The sequence below is a fragment of the Colobus angolensis genome, unplaced genomic scaffold (genome assembly GCF_000951035.1).
Source record: "Colobus angolensis palliatus isolate OR3802 unplaced genomic scaffold, Cang.pa_1.0 Scaffold213, whole genome shotgun sequence".
Taxonomy (NCBI): Eukaryota; Metazoa; Chordata; class Mammalia; order Primates; family Cercopithecidae; genus Colobus; species Colobus angolensis.
The window spans coordinates 3,179,793-3,194,950 of NW_012115300.1; the positions used below are offsets into that span (position 1 = coordinate 3,179,793).

Sequence of the window (15,158 nt, forward strand, 5' to 3'; positions counted from 1 at the left end):
TTTTGGCTTGAGCACACTTGGCTGTACTTGACATGAAAGGGAAAAGAGTTCTTCCTGTGTCTGGCCACAGTGAGCCTGGTCAAGGTTGTATAATGATGGCAGCAATCAGAGCAGCAGCATGAACCCAGTCACATTGTATCAAAGCTGAGCTTAATCTAGCAACTGCAGCTGCAGTGAGCAGAGGTTTGGAGAGAACTGAAGCACTTGGATAGATCTTGCTTACTGAATCTGTTAAAACTTTTCAGAGATTTCAACAGCTGGCCTTTCCTCATTATAGTACCAATGACTGCAGTAGAAATAAATGTGGACATCTCTTTCAACTCTATGGGAAACAATAGCACAGAAGCATATTCTAGAACTATGCTGCCCAATGTGTAACCATTAGCCACACCTTGCGATTAAGCTCTCAAATTTTGGCTAGTTTGAATTGAAGTGTAAAGTACACATCAGATTGCAAAGACTTAGCGTAGGAAAAAAATGTAAAATATCTCAATAATTTTCATATTGATTACATGTTGAAATGACTTTTTTGATATTTTAAGCTAAATAAAATATATTGGAACAATACAGTCAGGATGGACAAAGTTGACCCGAAGAAAGCTAAGGGCAAGATGTCTACCTTTGTGCAGATGGGCAGAGAAGAACATAAAAAGAAAAATCTAGAGTTCCCTATTCATTTTACAGAATTTTCCAAGAATTGCTCTGAGAAGTGGAAGACAATGTCTGGGAAAGAGAAGTCTAAATTTGACGAAATGGCAAAGGCAGATAAAGTATACTATGATTGGGAAATGAAGAATTATGAACCAGTTAAGGGAGGCGAGAAGAACCCTAATGCCCCCAAAAGGCCACCATCTGGATTCTTCCTGTTCTGTTCAGAATTCTGCCACCAGATCAAATCCACAAACCGTGACATCTCTATTGGAGACGTGTCAAAAAGCCGGGTGAGATGTGGAATAACTTAAATGACAGTAAAAAGCAGCCTTACATCACTAAGGTGTCACAGCTGAAGAAGTGTGAGAAGGATGTTGCTTATGGTAAGTCTAAAGGAAAGTTTGATGGCCCAAAGGGTTCCACTAAAGTTGTCTGGAAAAAGGTGGAAGAGGACAACAAAGAAAATGAGGAGGAAGAAAAGGAAGAGGAAGAGGAGGAGTAAAAAATTTAAAACACTGTTTGTCTCCTGGTGAATACCTTAGAGCAGCAGTCTCCAACCTTTTTGGAACCAGGGACCAGTTTTGTGGAAGACAATTTTTTCCACGGATGGGTGGGGGGATGGTCTTTGGGATGATTCACACACATTACGTTTATTGTGCACTTCATTTCTATTATTATTACATTGTAATATATAATGAAATAATTATACGACTCACCATAATGTAGAATCAGTGGGAGCCGACAGCTTGTTTTCCTGCAACTAGACAGTCTTTCTGAGGGTGATGGGAGGCAGTGACAGATCATCAGGCATTAGTTAGATTCTCATAAAGAGCAGACAACCTAGATCCCTCGTATGCATGGTTCACAACATGGTTTACTCTCCTATGAGAATCTAATGCTGCCGCTGATCTGACAGGAGGCGGAGCTCAGATAGTAATGTGAGACACGGGGAGTGGTTGTAAATACAGATGAAGCTTTGCTCACTTGCCACTCACCTCCTGCTGTGTGCCTGGTTCTTAACAGGCCACTGACTGTTATCTATCTATGGCCCAGGGGTGGGGGACCCCTGCCTTAAAGTAGGGGAGAGCTGTAATTGACACATCTCCTATGTGACAAGTGTCTGTTGCCCTCATTAGTTTTAATTACAAAGTTTGATTACAATCATATTGTTGTCTCTCAAACTAGAAACTGTTCACATGAAGTGGCCAAGTGGGTCTAGGGCACCCTGAAACTGTATCAAAGTTGTACATATTTCCAAATATTTTTAAAATGAAAAGGCAACTTCATGCTCACCTTACTCTGTGTGCTTTGTTGTTAGTGTGATCAGGCATGTAAAGGTGCTTCTGGCATTTTTTTTTTTTTTTTAATTTGGAACGTAGTGTTAACTACATGGTTATTGGCTGGAAACCCTGAGTTATCAATTGCATATATCTATAGTTTGTAAAAAGAACAGAACAACCAAGACAAACTCTTGATGTTCTTTGTTTGACGTTCAGGCTGTGGTGGAAGATGCCTTTGGGAGTGGCCGTAGCTCAGGCTGTGCACTATGAGGCTGGGCCTGTTGACTGCACTGTGCATTCATTTAGCTTCAGGTTGTCTTGTTTCTGTATCTGATGACATAGCATTCTGCTACCATTCCTAGCTGTGAACAAAAGATGGTCAGTTGGCTTCAGAAGTGTTTATTTTCTGTTTTTGTTTTTTTTTTCAGTTAAGTGTGGTAGTTTTTAAACCATTTGTTTTTAAACCGTAGAACTTTTCATTGTCAACAAAGCGAAGACCCACTGCATCAATGAAATTGGTTCAAGAAGAACCTCCTGTACTTAAACATGATTGCTAACATTCTGTTTTTTCTTTTTTGTATGTTTAGAATGCTGAAATATTTTTGAAATTAAATAAACAGCATTACATTTTAATAATACATTACTAAAATCATTTTCAACGTTTCTTTGACCGTTTTTTAAGTGTGGATACTAGAAAATTTTAAATTATACATGTGGCTTATATTTAAGAAACTGGCATTAAGTTTCTACTGGACAGCACTGCTACAGAGCAAACAGAATTGGGACTGCTGTTGTTAGGCCCTCAGGTCTTATTTGGGATTTTTGTGGAGGAAGGATTCCTTGTTTTACGAATGGAGAAAACACAGCTCCATCCTTTTGAGTTCTTGATATTTCAATTGGGGTTTGAGTTTCTTTTTGAAAGCAGGAAATACCAGTTACATTCCATAATAAATGATGGAGATATGGACTAACCCAAAAATGAACACAGAGTGAGCCTTTGTTGACTTGTGCAATGGTTAGAAACTGCATTGAGTCTTTTGATCAAACCGATTCTGTTTTGTTGCCAATATGAATAGGAGAAAATTATCTAAACAGATTTCAGAATAGGAATGTGGATATTGACCATCAAAATGAGCCTAGGAATACACCATATCATTGAGAGCTGGTCTGAACTTTTATCTAGGGATATGTTCTCTTTCATTTAGGTCCAAATTTCTATGCAGAATAATTTTATCTGAAATTGAAGATTAATCTTCTGAAGTCTATGAATTCTAACACAGCATTAAATTATATATTTCTTCAAGAGTGTCTTCATTCATCATTTACATATATTTTGAGAGTTTGAGTAACATAACAGTAGATTCTAAGATGGAGTTTACATTATACAGTCCCATACTTCAAGGGCCTTAGCATTTTCATTTGTTTATTCAACAGATATTTATTGAGCACTTACTATGTGCCAGGCAGTCTGCCAGACATTAGGGGTGCAATAGGAATCAAAAATGGAATAAGATCACTGATCTCATAAAAATTACAGCCTACTGTGGGAGGCAGACGTTTATCAAATAATCACATGTGAGAGGTCTCAGAAGCAGGGAGCAGGGAGAATTCAAAGCTCAAGTGGAAGGATGAATTGTAGACAGGAGGAAGTACAGCTCCTCCAAATGTAACAGGAGAAGTGATTCCCTGAATCCAGTTGGCTGCAAAACAAGTCAATGTGTTTGATATAAAGTGTGTGAGAAGAGAGCAAAACTAGCTGAAATGCTTAGTATATTATTTTACAACTCATCATCTAGGCATGGCTAGTTACTCAAGGTAAGGTTTAATTATGTCCAAGATTTAGAAATAGACTCATCTGTTAGTAAATTGCAGGTTTGGGGTGGCAAGACACATAATAACAGTAGGAGATACTTGGCAGTAGAGACAGGCTTGTCATCACCATCTAGGAAATCTATGATGTACAAAGACTGGGATTCTGTACTGGCAGAAACCCTTCAGAAGATCCAAGCAGCAAGGCAGGATACCATTGCAAAAACTCAAAACACAGGTCAAGATAGAATTCTAGGAATTGAGCATACAGAATGTGAGGACATGGGGAGTTGGAGAAGAGAGAGATAATGACACTCAAGATAAAAACTCAGGTTTAGGAGTACTGTTATCAGAAATATTCAGAAAAAAGCCTTTATTTGTAGAACACTGTGGCAGTCCAGTGGCCAAGACTGGCCATATCCTGGGGTAGATTAGCAAGTGTAATCCTGCAATACCATGAGCAGGATGAACCTGTTAGGGAGCAAGGCTTACTCCCAAGTTCCCCAAGGATGTGGTACTTTAAACAGGTTTTAAAAAAGACTCGTGATTTAGAAAGTTGGAGGTTGGTAACAATGGTCAACACCATGTATAATAAATGCATTGTCATTTTAATTCTTATAATATTTATACATTTATATATGTATAAATATATTAGTAATATAAAACATATAATATAGGGTTTATATTTTTAATATACAAACCAAGATTGTAAAATATATACTTTATATTTTCTAAATATGTATTTTCTAAACCATATACACACACACACACACACATACATATACACATACATAGCTTAATAAATACTCAAATTTGGAGTAAAAATTATGCATAAAGGCATTTTAATGATTTTAAAATTATTCATCATTAAGGTAATTTTTTACAACAGAGCTATCACTAGCTTAATGTTACATCTTTCTTAGCTGTGATTTTACACACAAAATTCTTCCAAAGACTTCTTCAATAAAGTGAAGTTCTTTAGGTAACTGGGGATGCTGTGAGGCACCCAAGAGTGGAAATTCGGCCGGCGCAGTGGCTCAAGCCTGTAATCCCAGCACTTTGGGAGGCCGAGACGGGCAGATCACGAAGTCAGGAGATCGAGACCATCCTGGCTAACACGGTGAAACCCCGTCTCTACTAAAAAATACAAAAAAACCAGCCAGGCGAGGTGGCGGGCGCCTGTAGTCCCAGCTACTGGGGAGGCTGAGGCAGGAGAATGGCGGAAACCCGGGAGGCGGAGCTTGCAGTGAGCTGAGATCCACCACTGCACTCCAGCCCAGGCAACAGAGCAAGACTCCGTCTCAAAAAAAAAAAAAAAATGAGTGGAGATTCATCCTGTTGCCCCATCCCATTTTCAACTCTCCCACCGCTCTCCACCCACTATGCATCAGCAAGGTACACTGGACCTTTGTTATAAGCCTCTTCACAGAGGTATGAAAGCCAGAGGCAAACAGAAAGAGGATGAGAGGGATAAGAGTATATTAACCATGTTGCCAGCTTCTGCAAGCTTGATGCTTTAACTATCCTACATGCATATGCCAGACACATCAAATTCTGTGACAACCTGATAATATGCCTGAGTCATCTTGCCTTAGCCTCCTGCCCCTTTTGTCCCCTCTCTTCTCAATGGGGTTTCTCCTCCCCAGTGGCACACTGTTCAAATACAAATGAACTAATTCAGAGTCTATACCCTCAACCACCTCCCTTATCTCACACGCCAAGCCACTTTATACACCTGCTGTAATCACCTTAGGGCTAGATGCCAGACAACTAGGGACAATACACATGCCCCAGAACTTACTGGAATTTTCAGGCTCTCCCATTCTAAGCCTGATTGCCCTGCCTTGCCCATTTTTCCCATAGAAACCATGGTGAAGGCTCATGAGCACCAGTTTTTCCTCTCCCTCTGCTTCGGGACCAACCCTGGCACTTCCCCGTGTAGCCTCTGTGGCATGACCTATATTCCTTCTCTTGGAATCTGAGTATAATAAACCACCTTTTCAATGGCAGTTATCTCCTGGTCTGTTGGTTTTACTATGCCTTAATAGTCATAAAATCTATTAAAATCAAAAGGAGATAGGAAGAGGGACAAGGGGCATGGTTAATGATTGATTCTAGTTACTTTAGTTGATAATCTGCATGTTTTTATCTGCTTTGTTGCACCTGAGCAGGGCAAGACGGTTGTCTCCCCTCAAAGTCACAAAACAACAGATCTAAGAAGTTCAGAGGACACCAACCAGGATGAACATAAAAATACTTATACTTTGGTATATCACATTCAAGATGCACGAAAACGAAGACATAAAGCAAAAGCTTGAAATAGATGGGAGTGAAGGACTAAGGAAAATTCTCAGGCATCTCTGTGGGTGACATGTTTGAGACAGAAAAAACAGGTGAGAAAACCTCCCATGCTGAATTCAGCCCTATATTCCTTCTTATTTCTCTATAACCTTCTCCACAGAATCTGCCAGTACCCAGATCCAGGCTTTGTTGGAGACCTGGATTCCTACATCAATGTTTTCCTTAAATCTGATGAATTCATTTTTTCATTTTCTTCTTCTTACATAACTTGAGTACTGCTCCATAACACTTTTTAAAATATTACTAGCCAGGCACAGTGGTTCACGCCTATAATCCCAACACTTTGGAAGGCTGAGGTGGGAGGACCACTTGAGCCCAGGAGTTCAAGACCATCCTGGACAACAAAGGGAGACTCCAACTCTACAAAAAAAAAATTAAAATTAAAAGTTAGCTATTCATAGTGGTGTGTTCCTGTAGTCCCAGCTACTCAGGAGGCTGAGGTGGGAGGATCGTTTGAGGGCAGGAGTTCAAGGCTGCAGTGCTATGATTAGGCCACTGTACTCCAGCCTGGGTGACAGTGAGAACCTATCTCAAAAAGAATAATAATAATAAAAATAAAAATAATATCACTTCTAGGTTTTGTTTTTTCCTCTGTCACTGATTTTTTACTCCTTTGGGTACTTAAACATTTTTCTTGCAGAAGACTAAGAAAGTTGAAACAAAGTCATCTATGATCCTATAGTCCAAAGTTATTCACTGTTAGAAAGTGATGTTTTCCGGTGTATTTCTGTCTAGACATAACCATACCTCTTCTGTCTCGAAGTGTAACACATGCTATTTTATACCTCTGAAATAATCTTTCCTCCCATTTTATGTGCTTTCAGCAACAGTAGCTGAGCATGGTGATATGAACCAAAAAGAGCTATCACCTTGGCACATAATACAGGACACCCCTATGGCCTGGCATGTATATATAACAGCAAGAATACGTCAGTGATGGTATACACCCACTGTCCATCAATCTATAGGCTCAGGCCCTAACATCAACATTGTGTGCCAGGGAACAGCAGTGGCAGAAGGAGTCTAACTGGGCAGATAGTTTCCTTTCTGCTTAGTGTTGGAATCAGGACAAGTGTCACCCTTCCTAGGGTTCTTGGAATTTTTTTCTTCTTTTTTTTTTTTGCCTAGCAGGGAAAGCAAAGTTGTGTCTTAAAGAAAGATATCATTTTGTTTTGTTTTGTTTTGCTTTGTTTTCTAAAAAGAGGTACAGGGGAGTAAACGGTTGATTGGTGGAGGTAGGGTGGAGATGATTATATTATAACCATATTTGTGTCCTCAACTTTGAAACAAGTCATGCCGGTTCCTAGTCGGTGCATGTTCTTAGTATCTGTAGGATGCATTTTTAAAAGCCAAATGACTATCCCATCAAAACCTAAGCCAAGTGCAATGTTGTCTGGTTTTGCCTTTAAAAACAAAACAGATTTTTCACTACTTTCCAATGCGACCACTAGCTTAATAAACTAACAAAAATTGGGAAACTTCCTTTTTTTCTTCAAATGCTTTTTAACTTCATTTATTCATCTGGGCTAAATTTTTTGTGACTTTTAGAATTACAAAAGAAAACACATAACCCTCCATTAAACAGACTCACCAAATAACACTTCAATTAAGAACAAAGCCAGTATTATGGTAAACAAGCCATGATATATAATATGCCTAATTAACTTCAGTAGATGCAATTATAAAAGATCTCTTTCATGACCCTGTTGATAAATGTTTAAAGCTATTTACCTGCTTTTCAAATGGACAGTTTTCTATTCAGAGGCTACAAAAAAATTAATAAAATTTCAAAAATTTTAGTAACTGTCATTGCGGAAGGAAAAACCACAAGACATTAAAACTCTTCAATAGAGCCTCTTGTTTTCTAGTGAATTTTCACAGGCATATTGCCTTTTTTGTAAGCTGTCATAGTATAACTTATTTCACCCTGAGGCTGTCACTTTTTCTCATGAAAAAGTACAACACAGCTAAGATTTTCATGGTGCACCCAGTTGTACATTAAAAAAAAAAAAAAAAAAATTCATGTTCTTAATTATCTACAATTCTAGGAAGAAAAGCAACTACTGTGATTACTCAGGGAACAGAAAATCCTCTCTATGTTCCTTCTAAGCAACATTGCATAAGATATAAAGAAGAAAACATCTATTTTATTTTGAAATAAGCATCAAAAGCTTGCCTGGTGGGATTATAAAAGAGTTCAGTTGGGCTGAGAGTTGCTTAAGCTGGAAGTGCCACACTGCAAGGGAGGGAACAGAAAGAACAGCAGTCCTTTCAGGGGATTACAGGGCAGTGCTGTGAGCCTGAGAGGCTGCATTCAGCTACTGGCTGAAACAAAGGCAGAGCCAGAGCTACTCTTAAGTGGAGGGAGAGTGAATAAAGAAAATGCCTGGCATTCAAAAGCTGCTTCTCAACTGGGATTCAGGATTGTCCTTTTTGTTTTCTAGGCATCAAGAAATCTACAAATGTTTGGAAAATATGTATACTTTTGAGGTGAGCTGAATATGGCTGGGACTTCTGCTTATCTGGTCTTCAATCTCCAGTCTCCTCAATTAGAAGAGGAAAAATAAAACAGACAGAATGAAAAAGATTGCCATGAGGGAAGTTTCCACTTAAAAAAATATATATGGATTGTAATAGAGGTCAAAACCGAGCTTGAACCTCCAAAGTATTGGGATAAGGCTGTGCACTGTGGCTCATGCCTATAATCTCAGCACTTAGGGAGACCAAGGCAGGAGGATTGCTTGAGACCAGGAGATCGAGACCAGTCTAGGCAATAAGTGAGACCTCATCTCTACAAAAAATTTAAAAATTATCGAGGTGTGGCTGCACTGGCCTGTAGTCCCAGATACTGAGGAGGCTAAGGCAGGATAATCTTTTGAGCCCAGGAGGTTAAGGCTGCAGTGAGCTATGATTACACCACTACACTCCAGCCTGGATGATAGAGTGAGACTTTGTCTCCAAAAAAAAAAAAAGGAGAAACAATGGTAGGTGCGCTCCTGATTTTGTTCAGCGTTGCCCAATAAACAATCCTTTGTTTGAAGTCTTGCCCATATCTACCTCTGCCATAAGACTTTCCCAGGCATCTCAGCTCAAAGTGATCTAGATTCATAGCACTTATTGCTAGTATTGCACATATTGCACCAAATACTTATGGCCTTGAATTTTCATTGACATATGTTGGATTTGAATTGACTTTGAAACATTCTAAGGGAGAATTTCAGCAGAAAATTGTGAACTTAAGTCTGTCACTCAGGAAAGGTGCAGTCTAGAGATATAGAGATATAAAGGTGAAAATCTTCAAAAAATAGGTGGTAACTGAAACCAGAAGAAAGAACAGGAGTACCTAAATAAAGGTCTGTAAAATGAGGAAAGAAAGTTCAGAAAGAATTCTTAAGAACACCATTACTTAAGAAGTACATAGAAAAATTAGTGAAAGATAATTGTAAGACGTCAGAAAGAATGGTTAAGATGGCAGAAAGAATGGTTGTTTTATGCAGGTTTTTAGTTTCCCCAAAGAGCGAGGTATTGTATTTTTGATTTATGTGTTTTCCAGGACACCTATCATAATTTTATGCATGTAGTATGCCCTCAATATTTATTGAACAAGACATGAGGAATAAATACATACAAATATTGTTCTTAGTTCTCTTTTGATTGTTCTTTTCTTAGCATCAACACCAGTACCACTCCTATGCCAGCGTATTTATCTCACCTTTCAGAAGATATTGGGTAACAGCAGGGGGCCTGTTAATGGAGGACTCTGACCTCTAGGGGGAGCTCAAGGAGAGGAGTACTGAATGAGGGTCCAGACAGTCCTCACTGGGTCACTGTAGTAGCAGATTGAGCTTTTGGTGAATTAGGAAGGGCTAAGAAGGTCCTGCTTCCACATGGCTCAATCTTTATTTCTTTTGAAATCATACCTCTCTTTAAGTGTCACATGACAGTAAGCGAATCTAGGCTTAAGTCCCTCGTGGAAAAACTTTCCTAACATGGAAAACCTAAACAAAATGCCAGATACGATCTATGGGTTAAAATAATGGCCAAAAAACTACATATAGCCACTGAAATGTTTGGCCCAAGGTGTGTGTGTATGTTCAATAATTTGAATAACTTTGGAACAGGCATAAATTTACCACGCTGCCACAGCCCTAACACTTCTTTCACCTAATACCTGCCCCACTTCACAAATTTATTTCTTACCTTTTTGGTCTCTGTAGGCATTTGAATTTGCAGATATTGTTGAAATTTTTAAAAGTATATTTTTCCAGGTTACATTCTCCAAACTTTCATGGTTAAGATGTAAGTGTTCAATGTCTCCTAAATTCCTGCATTCCTCACCAGAAAACAACAAATTGAATTCCTTTCTCTGACGACTTGTTTGATTCCACACAGGGGTTGGCAGAACAGGCAGATGATTGTGTGCGCAGGCCACAGAAATTGCTGCAGTCTGTCCTAACTCTTTTGCTTTGGGGTTCTATAACTTCCCTTTTTGTATCTACTTCACCAGAGTTGAAATTATGGGAGTATCCCTTTTGAAGACAATAAATCTGAATCCTCCTTTTGGTTGTGAATCACTATTGTCACCAAAAATTCAACAGAAAAGACAAAGAAGAGCTGAAAACAAAGTATCCAGGACTACGTGTAGATCCAAGCTTGTTTTTCTTACACTTGAAAAGAAAATAAAGTGTACTGAAGTGAAAGCCCTTCTCCATAGTTCTATGATCAGATCCAAGACAGGAGACTTCACATTTCGCACAAACGAGCATTCCAAAGCAGGAGGGATTAGACAACCACCACGAAGCCGGCACACTGCCACTGGGCTGGATTTCCCAGGGTAGGAAAAAAAGCTCTTCTGCTATCCTAAAAGCACAAATATTTCAAGTCTCACCATGGGTAGTCAAGAAAATAGAGTACAAAAGAGTCTTCCAAACCGTAAACCACCTATTTGTTTGAGGCATATTTTACAAGCTCAAGAAATCCACTGTTTATCAATACAATCAGAAAAACAATTCATGAAATGTCTACCATATGTTGGGCTCTGCACCTGCACAGAGGTATAATACAAGGACCCCGCCTTCAAAAGGAGATAGTCTAACATTGTTGGCAGATGCGGGTTGATATCGTGTCTGCAGCCTGGTCTACAGCAGTATTTTGTTTTGAAATCCATTTACTTGAGAGCATTATGAACCAATTCTTTGGTCATAAGCTCTATAGTAAGAATAATATCTAATATTAGCTCCCAGGTATGAGACATTCCAGGCATATTTTACAAGGGTGATTTTCAGGTTCCCATGGCAAAGATTTTCAATGGATTTGATCAAAAGTCAAAAGCAGTCCTTTCACATGCTCTTGCTAAGGAACTTGGCATTGTGACTGTACCTAATTGAAAGGCTTTGTTGGCAGAAGTGTGCTGGCTTCACGCCCAATCACAGGACCCCTTGGAACAATTAGTAAGGCCATTAGTTTGCATGCCTAATCCCAAGTGACCTTGTATGAGTTCCCCTCTGTCTTGGGATTTGCAGGTCCCATGGTTCAGTCCTACAGGAGAGAGAGATGTTAATCCTGCTTTTTTCTCTCTCTCGTCCTTACAGATTGCCACAGGCCACTGACTGTCCTATAAATGGAGACTGAGTCTTTTTTTTTTTTTAACTACTTGACAATAAAGCCTACATCAGAACATGTTAAAATTACAGGTGTTATTAACTTTGAACATCAATCTCACTATAATTTTTACTATGGGCCTTGATAATAGCTCCTTCTCCCTTTTTATTTACTTTTTATTTTATTTTAATTTTTTGAGGCAGGATCTCACTATATTGCCCAGGCTGGAGTTCAGTAGCTCAAACACAGCTCACTGCAGTCTTGACCTCCCAGGTTCAAATGATGCTTGTGCCTCAGCCTCCCATGTAGCTGGAACTGCAGGTGCATGCCACCATGCACAGTTAATCTTTTTATGTTTTGTAGAGACACAGTCTCAATCTATTGCCCAGGCTAGTCTCAGACTCTTGGGTTCAAGTGATCCTCCTGCCTCAGCCTCCCACAGTGCTGGGATTACCACAATGTTGGGATTACAGGCACGAGCCATTATGCCTGGTCTCCATCCCTTTTTAAAAGAAGCTTTATTAAGACATGCTTCAACTACAGTTGGTCTAAATGCTTAAAATTAATTTTAATTTTTCATTATTTCTTCTTGTTAAAGTCTTATTACATATTGGATTTGTACTTTTAGTGGCTACAGAATGACTAACCAAGTGAAGTAACTAGTTGTCCTAAATACACCTAGTGTATTACTTAATCCCTCAGAAAATAACTTGATATTCTTGTCTTTAAAAAAGCAAAAGCAGACTGGGCACAGTGGCTCACACATGTAATCCCAGCACTTTTGGAATCTAAGGTGGGTGGATCGCTTGAGCCTCAGGAGTCTGAGACCCGCGTGGAGAACATGGCAAAATTCCATCTCTACTAAAAACACATACATTAGCTGAGCATGGTGGCACACATCTGTAATCCCAGCTACAAGGGAGACTGAGGCACTGGTATCACTTGAACCCTGGAGGTTGCAGTGAGCTGAGATCATGCCACTTAACTCTAGCTTGGGTGACAGAGGGAGACTCCATCTCAAAAAATACATAAATAAATAAAAAATTAAAAAGCAAAAGCAAAACAGAGAAACAAACAAATAGGCCCAATACAGCAAGCCTTTAAAAGCAATTTAAAAAAGTTTTCTATAAGTAAAAGTAAATCCTGGGCCAATATAAATTATCTAAACTTCATTCCTTTATTGTATGGACTGGCTTTGACAATTCCCTCTGGTCAAATTATTTCTGGTTCTATAGAAAATATTTTTGGAAAATTAGCTTAGAAGAAGCAGAGGAAAACAGTTCTCTATATCAAATAAATGTGTATGATTGTATAAGATAATTAGCAGATGCATTGTAGCAAAATTGTAGGTTCAAAGTGACGGGAGCTGACTTTAAACCAGGGTTCTCAAGGATCTCCATGATGAGAACATTCTCTCTCCCTGAAGCCTGATGGGGGTTAAAGAAGTTTGACTCACTATTGTCCTTCTGGGAACTGAATGGGGCCATGTGATAGTGACCACTGGCATAGAGATTCACTGCCATAAATTTCAGTATGGATATGAACTGTCATGAATTAGACCTGTTTAAAACTTGTGAGGAAGGGGTCCCAATTTAACATCAACTGGGAAGCATGGGTTTGTTTGAGAAGAAAAAAATGAAAATTATGTCATGATTTTTCAAGTAGAATTAAAATTACTAGTTTCCATGGATATATGTCTTTCTTAAAAATATATTTAAACATTTGTTTAACCTGAAACAAATGCAGAAATGGCAGGTACTTTATTTTCCTAAAACAAATAACCACAGTTTTCCCTGTAATATTCAAAACTCATTATCTGTGCAATAGCTGGTAGATTTACTTCACTCCTACATCCAGCTAATAGAACTCCCTTCACTCCCCAGCCTGCTAATAGAACCCAATTTGTTCCCCACTCTTTGCCCCACGTTTCCCCACCTGTAAAGGGCTAAGTTTGAACCAAATATGGGTCATGAAGACCTATATATCATTAGAGAGACTTCATATTACTAGCTCCAAAAGTCTAGCTTTGTAGCCAAGCTTCGGTAGTTTACATGCATCAATCTTTGCTATTTGTAACACAAATTAAGTATTGTTCTTCCTGTTCTTATTTTAGTGCCAACTTTTAAAAGATGTCTAAGTTTGGTAGAAAAAGAATCAAATCCAAATCAGTAAAGAAAATCTAGCTTCTTTATTGAAATGGACATAGAAGAAACTTATTAAATGCTTATTGAATGTTAAAAAACAAAAAAGTTAAATAATACCATAAATGTTTTCTCCTTTTGGGTAATATAATCAGGAGTAGTAACATAAGAAAAGACTCTATAGCAGAATAACATTTGCTGATATTTGTTGTATATTATATCACAAGATGCTTGCAGATATGGTGAAAACTAGGACATTGTTCAAATAGCCAATTAATTTAATATGTAAAAGGATTTTCTGCTTTTAGTGTAATATTTTGCACTTCCTTTTTAAAAATTTCATAAACTACCTTTCCAAGAATTGAAACATTACATCAGGAAAAAAAAATAAATTAAACTCTGGTGTATTACTTATTAGCAAATAGATAACCTAATAGTGAAAAATTTCCTTATAAAGATTGTGTGTTGAGTTTTTCACAGAAAGTCTAACATGTCTTTAGTCACAGATGTGTATTCCCTATGGATAAAAAGCAGGCAACATGTTTCTGAGCACCTTTTATCGGTTCTGACACATCATTATTCCTGCTTCTTCAGAAGTACCAGAGGATGTGACTGAACGCGCCCTACCTCACTATAATTAGTGTCCTTATCTAATAAAGGCGCTAGGTTTCTCTATCTGGACTCACAGCATATTTATTGAAGGGCAGGGTGGGGTACTGTCATCAAGTTGGTTTAGAGATCATGGCCACCCTGTACTATTTTAGAGATTTTGATTTACTGATATTCAAGGTGACAAAAATGAAAACCATTGGTTTGGATTTTTAGTAACAACACATGAAAAGTGCTGTGAAATACATAATAAACTATAAGAACCTCTGAAATATTTGGTCAGTTGTTTTTATGAGGCCATGAAAAGTAGACTAGAAAAAAAAATAGCAAATACACTCAGCTTTTGTAAAGCCTAAATACATAAACTTTTAAAAAATATTTTCTTTTCTTTTGAGACAGGGTCTTGCCCTGTCACCCAGGTTGGACTGCAGTGACACAATTATGGCTCACCACAGCCTTGAACCTCCAGGGTCAAAGTAATACTCTATATCAGCCTCCCAAGTAGCTGAGACTACAGGCATGCACCATATGCCTGGAAAATCTTTTTAAAAATTTATTGCAGGGACGGGGGAGGGATTGCATTGGGGAGTTATACCTGATATAAATGATGAATTGATGGGTGCTGACAAGTTGATGGGTGCAGCACACCAACATGGCACAAGTATACATATGTAACAAACCTGCATGTTATGCACATGTACCCTAG

At 38.5% G+C, this 15,158-nt stretch overlaps 1 pseudogene; it reads left to right on the forward strand.

Moving 5' to 3' along the window:
- Positions 1 to 575: 575 nt before the first annotated feature.
- LOC105512484 lies at positions 576 to 1,153 on the forward strand (annotated as a pseudogene).
- Positions 1,154 to 15,158: the final 14,005 nt, after the last annotated feature.